Source organism: Arachis ipaensis, chromosome B06, assembly GCF_000816755.2.
Source record: "Arachis ipaensis cultivar K30076 chromosome B06, Araip1.1, whole genome shotgun sequence".
Classification (NCBI taxonomy): domain Eukaryota; kingdom Viridiplantae; phylum Streptophyta; class Magnoliopsida; order Fabales; family Fabaceae; genus Arachis; species Arachis ipaensis.
Genome location: NC_029790.2, coordinates 56,904,741 through 56,911,918, shown reverse-complemented (window position 1 = coordinate 56,911,918; position 7,178 = coordinate 56,904,741). Strand labels below are relative to the sequence as shown.

Below are 7,178 nucleotides of genomic sequence, written 5' to 3'. Positions count from 1 at the left end.
TCTATCATCCATGTTCCCATAAGGTTTCCACACTTACACAATACACAATTTCTATCTTAAGCTAACCAAGGATTCAACTTGGGATTTTTATTTTGTTTTTCTGCTTAAGGCTAGTAATGTGGTTATAAAATAAGAGGGGAATTAAAGGCTCAAGGGGCTAACAAGGGTGATGTAAAAGGTAGGCTAATTTGGGAATAGTGAGCTAGAATCAAACAATGGCCTCAATCACTTTCTTGGTATGTATCTATATTCTATAATCGGATATATAGATTAAAACAAAGTAAAGAACACCAGAATAAATAAGAAGGGCGGAACACACATGAATAAAATATTATGGTTTAAATGTAACCATGCAATTAAGCTCAAAACTCACAGACTGTGTGTTCTCTAACTCAAAAATCATATATCAGTTATATATGTCAAGCAAGTAAAAATTAAGAGTTCCCATTATTCTCAATGTAAATCTTAAGGTGGCTTTAAAGTTCTAGTGTTTCTCCTTGATGAAATGTTGTTAACTAACTAACATGTAATGCTATATATACAAGGTGTGGGTTGTTTTTATTCTGTTAAAGTCTCTAGTTTACTTCCTTTTTATATTTTTAATTTAAACTAAGTTATCTTATGCTAAAAAGGATAAACTATACTAATTAATCCACATTTTTTATAACTAATAAGTTAGAATTGTAACTAAACTAAATGGCTAAAATATGAACTAAAGTGCAACATGCAGAAATATAGTAAAAATACATGAAAATAGCAATGTATAAGTACTGAGAAAATAAAAATAAAAATAAAGAGAAAAATACAGAAAAATAATAAAGTAAAAAAAGTCTGTAGTGGTTCACCAAAAAATATACACCAGAGATGTCGACCTCCCCACACTTAATATGAAGCATCGTCCCTGATGCTCACTCAAGTAGGGTGTTAAGGGGTGTCATTACTGGAAGGATGGGTAGCTGGAGTCTCTGTGGTGGTGGTCTGAGGATCTGCCTGCTGCAGAGGAGGTGCTGACTGATGCGGTATTTACAACCACACTTACTAACCGGCAAGTGCACCGGGTCGTACCAAGTAATACCTTACATGAGTAAGGGTCGATCCCACGAGGATTGATGGATTAAGCAACAATAGTGTTTGATAGGATTAGTTAGACAAACATAAAAGAGTATTTGAATATTCAATCGTGCAGAAATTAAAATAGTAAAGTAAATAAATTGGGAAGAAAATATGGAGAAAATAGTTAAGGTTTCAGAGTTATCTATTTTTCCTGATTAATTTTTCTTACTAACTATTTTAATCATGTAGGATTTAATTTATGGCAAACTATATGTGACTAGACCCTAATTCCTTAGACCTTCCTAGTCTCCTCTAAAATTCATCAACAGCCAATTTCTTGGTCAATTAATTCCAATTAGAGGTTGATAATCAATTTCTAGTTTATATGCCACAAAAACTTTAATTACCCAAAAATAAAAGGATTATATGTCACGTATCCTGTTAAATCCAAATAATTAAAATTTAGGAGAAATTGTTTTCAAGCTGTTGTTCAAGTAAAGAGCTTTTCCAAGTTTTACAGGAACTCAAATAGAAAGAGGGTCATACTTCCGTTCCACCCAAATTCATAAAATAAGGAGCAAAAACAATTCTTAAATTATAAATTCATAAATAAATTAAAATAGAAAAAGCAATAAAATCAATCCATACAAATAGACAGAGCTCCTAACCTTAACAATGGAGGTTTAGTTGCTCATAGAAGAGAGAGAAAATTAGGATTGTCAATTATGTTCCCCTGATGGGATGAGGTAGAATCTCCCCAGGACCTCTCTACCAAGGAAGGAAAGTTTTTCCCATTTTTATAACTCACTACAAGAAAACCAGGATTTTGCTACGCTTTTAAAGCGTAGCGAAAAGTTGAAAAAAGCGTAGCGATAGCTTTTCGCCACGCTTTTTGAGCTACCGGCACGCTTTTGAAAGGGTCACAACTGCTAGCGTGCTGGTTGCTCTATCGCCACGCTTTTGGCGACCTATGGCCACGCTTTTTCTGTCGCCACGCTTTTATCTATTGCTATGCTTTTAAGCGTGGCTGTATGTGAAAGATATCGGTACGCTTTTAAAGCGTGCCAATAGTTGGAGATACGGCTACGCTTTTAAAGCGTGCCAACAGCAAGAGATATCGCTACGCTTTTAAAGCGTGCCAGTAGCAAAAGATATGGCTACGCTTTTAAAGCATGCCAGTAACAAGAGCTATGGCTACGCTTTTAAAGCGTAGCTGTTGATAACTGTTGTACAATATGACTACGTTTTTAAAGCGTAGCTATAACTTTGTTCAGGTTCTATTGTTCTTTTTCTAATCTTTGTAATAAAATCTTATAAAATTCATAGATATGCAATGCCATGCAGCTCTTGAGAAAACATGAGCCATCATTTCAATCCACCTGAAGAAAATAGATAATCTTCCGTCAAGTCTAGGAAAGTAAGGAGAAAGCCAATTGAATTGCTTATTACCGAAACTTTACCTGGTACAAGGAGGAGCAGTGCTGCTCAAATCACAACCTCCAATTTTGTATGTCCTTCTTGCAAGCACAACAACCAAAAGTATGTAAGAACATGATTGTGAGTATATGCATCTTCAAAAGCTTTGCATTAAGCTATGCTTTTCTTCTATTTAATTTTCTCTATTTACAACATTGATTCAGTTGTAAACTGCACATAAAAAATAAAAAAATAAAAAAAGAAGTGAAATAAAGTAAGAAAATTAAAAAGAACCTCTGAGTAATTATTTATCAAACAACTAATATAATATTGGATATATGACTCCACAGTCTGCAGTTTACCATTACCAATAATGTCAAACAAATAAATAATGCACACCTATATCAACTAGGGCACAAACTTGGAGATGTGTGTTTAACCTGAAAGCAGCAAATTGTTCGTAGCTCCCACCCCCACCAGATAAACTCCTTTTTAATCATCAATCAAAAGCATGGATATGAACACTAGAATAGTTATGTATAACTTATTTCAATTAACTCTAGAATTCGTTCATATCTTCTCACTTACTGCACTCAAGAGTAGTTCTCTCTCCACAAATCATATCTTAGGGAGAATAATACACAAATGTATGAAGCTGCCAACACTTATTTTAATTTTAAATTTAAGAAAATGAAAGACATGTACTTACAGTGAGAACTGGACCAATTGTCAAGTCCTCTAGCTTTTTTCTCTCAGCAAGACCTTTCAATTTGGATACCAAGGAAGTCGAAGCCCAGTTCTAAGCACAGTAAGTAACTGAAAAATCTCTAGAGCTGGTTGTGAAATCTCCACAGCAAGACCTTTCAGAAAGTTGAGGATCAAGTGCTGGTTGTGAAATCTCCAGCCCTTCACTTTTAATGATAGATATATAACTAAAAAATCATTTGAGAATCATTAAGATTTTGTAACATTATAGGAGTGCCCATTTAAAAAAATAAAACAAAAGTAATCTCCACCAATTTTGTTTTTAATTAAACAATCTAAGAGCATCAAACTATATTTTTTCTAATTTTCAGAAATCAGAGATGGTATTCAACATTCTTATCTGGGTGGAACTCTTAAACTCCAAGGTCCTCATCCCAAAGGAAAATGTCCTCATCCTAAAATAAAAATCTGGGTGTAAGGAAACATAATACACATCTAAGACAATAAATAACAATTCCTAAAATAGAATCCACAAATTAGGTGGCTAAATTTTTTAAACTGCATTCACTAGGCCTTGTGAACCTTTTCCACATATGCCTGCAACCAAAAGCACAGAAATTGTAAGACAATCTAGAAAGACTAATTGTAAGTAATTACTCATTTTTCATCAATTCTGGGACAACCCAACTTTGACAAGAGAGAATATCTAAAAGCACAATAGCAGATGTAGATTAAGAAACTAACACAAAGAAAAACACCACGGCTTGAACCATGTCCTCCCAGAAGGTTCCTCCATTTGAGGGAAGATAAAGAAAAACCCGTGTTCTTGCATAAGAGCACAGCACCATTGTTGCTCAGCTTCGCCAGCCTCAGAACTCTCGGGAAATCCTGAAATTATATAAAGGATAATAATAAGAAGTAGAAGAAAAACACAAACGAGGGTATGAACAGCACTGGAGATGGCAGATGAACCCTGAAAATAGAAGACGATGAACTTTGTCAAACATCAACTTTTAAAGGCCCCTGTTTTGAAGGGATAATATAAGATATTGAATTTGCTAATGTTAATATATGATTAGATAACAGTGTTACACCCTTTTATATTATTAGTGTACCAAAATCCAAAAAGCAAAAGTAAATATCTCCTAAAAAATATCAGGTTAGGAATTTGATAATCCATGGGACAAGTAAAACCTCATCTTAACTATATTAAACAATAATGCGCTTTGATAAAGCATAAAAGCTATTCAGGCCTCTTAGTTAGCCATTGTTGTCCTTTTTATGACATGATTAAGGGTTTCTGGTACTATATGTCAAAATCCATCATTTCCATGTATTAACTTTATGGCTTGCTTCTCAGTATTGATAGCAAATGGCTTAACTAATTGAACATAAAACACAAACAAATGAATTCCAACTTATTCAATTTACACTGGGACGGTGGATTTCAACACAAACACTGGAAAGTTTTAGCAAGAGGCTGTTGAGAAATTATTTTTTGTCCTGCCTTGTTTTTATCTAACTAATGATTTTCATGCCTACAAACACGGAATGGAGAACTATATTTGCAATGGCCAGAAAGAAATTGAAAAGAAAACTGTGCTCCCTAGAACACAATTGTGTCTTCAATGTGCATGTCTTATTATTATCTACCTGAATGTGTATATTCAGAAACTTACGAGTAATTCATTAATGAAAAAAATACATACTGAAAACTTTGACAAAGTAGCTTGAGCAGCCACGTCTGCAGCTTTGTTCTGATCTCCAAAAAATTGGGAGGAAGAAAGAGATTTTGCATTTGAGAACTTCTTTCTTGCTTTGTCAGATTCTTGAATCTGATAAAGGACAGGCACCAAAACAGAATATGAATCAACATGACATAAATCCATCAAAGAAGAAGCTTAGATACATATTTTACAGATGAAGCTATAGTTAAAGAAGTCAGCTGAGACAATAGTTAAATAAAGTCAACACATATTTGGATATATAACAACGCGATTTGCAGATTGGATCTTAATTAATTACCTGCATTGCGTTAACAATAAGAAGAATAAAAACTGCTGCTAGGAACGCCATGTCCTTTTTTTTTTTCTCAACCTGCCTCTAAATGCAATACACATTTAAACGACCTCTATTCCCTCAAGTCACATACCACTCGCTACACTAATTACATAACAGGGCAGTCAACCAAAACCAACATACATAGCACGAAATGTTGCTTTAATTTCATAACAGGGCAATCAACCAAAACCAAAACCAAACACCTTGCATTCGACTCAGCATCTTATTCAATGTGACTTTCTTCTAGGTCTGTTTTACTTCAACAATATTATTTAACATTGTTTTTTAACTAATAGAACTGATAATGAATACATTACCAGCAGGGACGAAGGCGGAGGGACGAAGGGATTAAACATTATTGACAAAGGAACAAATAGTATTAAGAGTAAGAGAAAAAAATTTACATAAATTAAGTCCATGAAAATTTCTTCCCCCTATTTTAATCTGCACACATACATAATCTCCAAACTGCTATCAGATTTATATCTTCATATTCATGTTAACTATAGAAATACAAAGGCTCACCCTCTCGAAATTATATTTGAGGTCCCCAAAAACCTAGCAAGCATCGAATAACAGCTAAAATACATCGAATAACTGCTAAAATTATCACGCATTTTCAACATACCCAATTTCCAGTGCGGTGCATTCTTCATAAATTAAAGCTAAAACTAGCAAGCACGAATCAGAAATTGCTAGTCTCAACCAATAGAATTCTCTTCGTTTCACATTTTCTCACCAATATTACACACTAAATTATCAACTAATTCAGGAAAAAAATCACGAACAGAAACTACAAAATAGATAAATAAATGAAGGGATAAATAACAAAAATTAGTTACCTTCTCTTTTCTTCTTCGTCTTTTTTGAGCTTGTGATGGTTCGCAACGACACTGGGACTGCGCGATTTAGGAGGAGGAGGAGAGGGCGACGAAGTGCTTCTACTTCTGTGCCTTGTGCGGCGCCTCGGCGGTGACCGCGTTCTGCTTCTGCAGCGCCTATGGCTAAGGAAATTTCACAGAAAAATTGCTCTTTTTCCCAAACCCATTCTGAACTCGAAGTTCTGAAACGTTCCGAACCTGAACCTGTTCCCAACAGATTTCGAATTAAGAACCCGTAAATCGTTCAAATCCCACTTCTGCTTCAACGAGATTGCCTTCAATACATCCTGATTTCAAGGAATCATGTAATTAAAAGTAAAAAATAAATGAACAGAAAGGGGGGGAGGGAGTGAGAGGGGGTAAGGTGAAATAGGAAAAGAAATAAAAGAAAAGGACTTACAAAGAAGCAAGAAGTAGGAAGGGAGCGGCGCGGAAGGGGTTAGGGGGTTAGGGTTTTGCAGTGACGTAAGGGAGCAGCGGCAAAGGGGAGCATCCACGGCGAGTGAGGGCGAGGCACAATGAAGGAGGAGGAGTTAGGGCAGTGAGTGTCTCGTCGCGTTGGGGCTTTTGATGGAGGAGTTAGGGCAGAGCACGAACAAGAAGGGGTTAGGGCAGCGCACCATGAACCTCTTTCTCTAAGTGAACTGAGTCTTTAAACGAAGAAGGGGTTTTTTAATTTATCCCCACCTTTTTTTTTTTCCGAGGGAACCTTTTGGCCACGCTTTTAAAGCGTGCCAAAAGGCTTCTAGGAAACGGCTACGCTTTTCGAACGCAGCAATAACAAAACTCTATTGCTACGCTTTAAAAGCGTGGCGGTTTCTCTCTACGGCTACGCTTTTCAAGTGTGGCAAATAAAGGCGTGGCTAAATCTCGCATCAATTGCCACTCTCATAAAAGCGTGGTCATTGACACCTTTCGCCACGCTTTTGAAGCGTAGCAAAAAAAACGTGGCCAAATCTTTATTTTATCGCCACCCTCATAAAAGCATGGCCATAGGCCTTTTTTCTTGTAGTGACTAATCCTAATAAATTTAAAATCTAATATCTAAAACTAAAAATTAAA

General features: G+C 35.6%; 1 long non-coding RNA gene across 4 annotated transcripts; it reads right to left on the bottom strand.

Moving 5' to 3' along the window:
• On the bottom strand, window positions 2,382-6,744 carry LOC107648763. 4 transcript variants are annotated; one of them, XR_001622066.2, is made up of 9 exons: window positions 6,517-6,744; window positions 6,078-6,403; window positions 4,884-5,009; window positions 4,112-4,147; window positions 3,919-4,062; window positions 3,567-3,629; window positions 3,179-3,401; window positions 2,514-2,700; window positions 2,383-2,432 (listed from the first exon to the last, which is right to left on the bottom strand). It is a non-coding gene; the product is annotated as an uncharacterized LOC107648763 (long non-coding RNA). The 4 variants fall into 4 exon arrangements; XR_002348799.1 differs by having other exon boundaries at window positions 2,382-2,432; window positions 2,514-2,570; window positions 3,179-3,629; XR_002348797.1 differs by having other exon boundaries at window positions 3,179-3,629.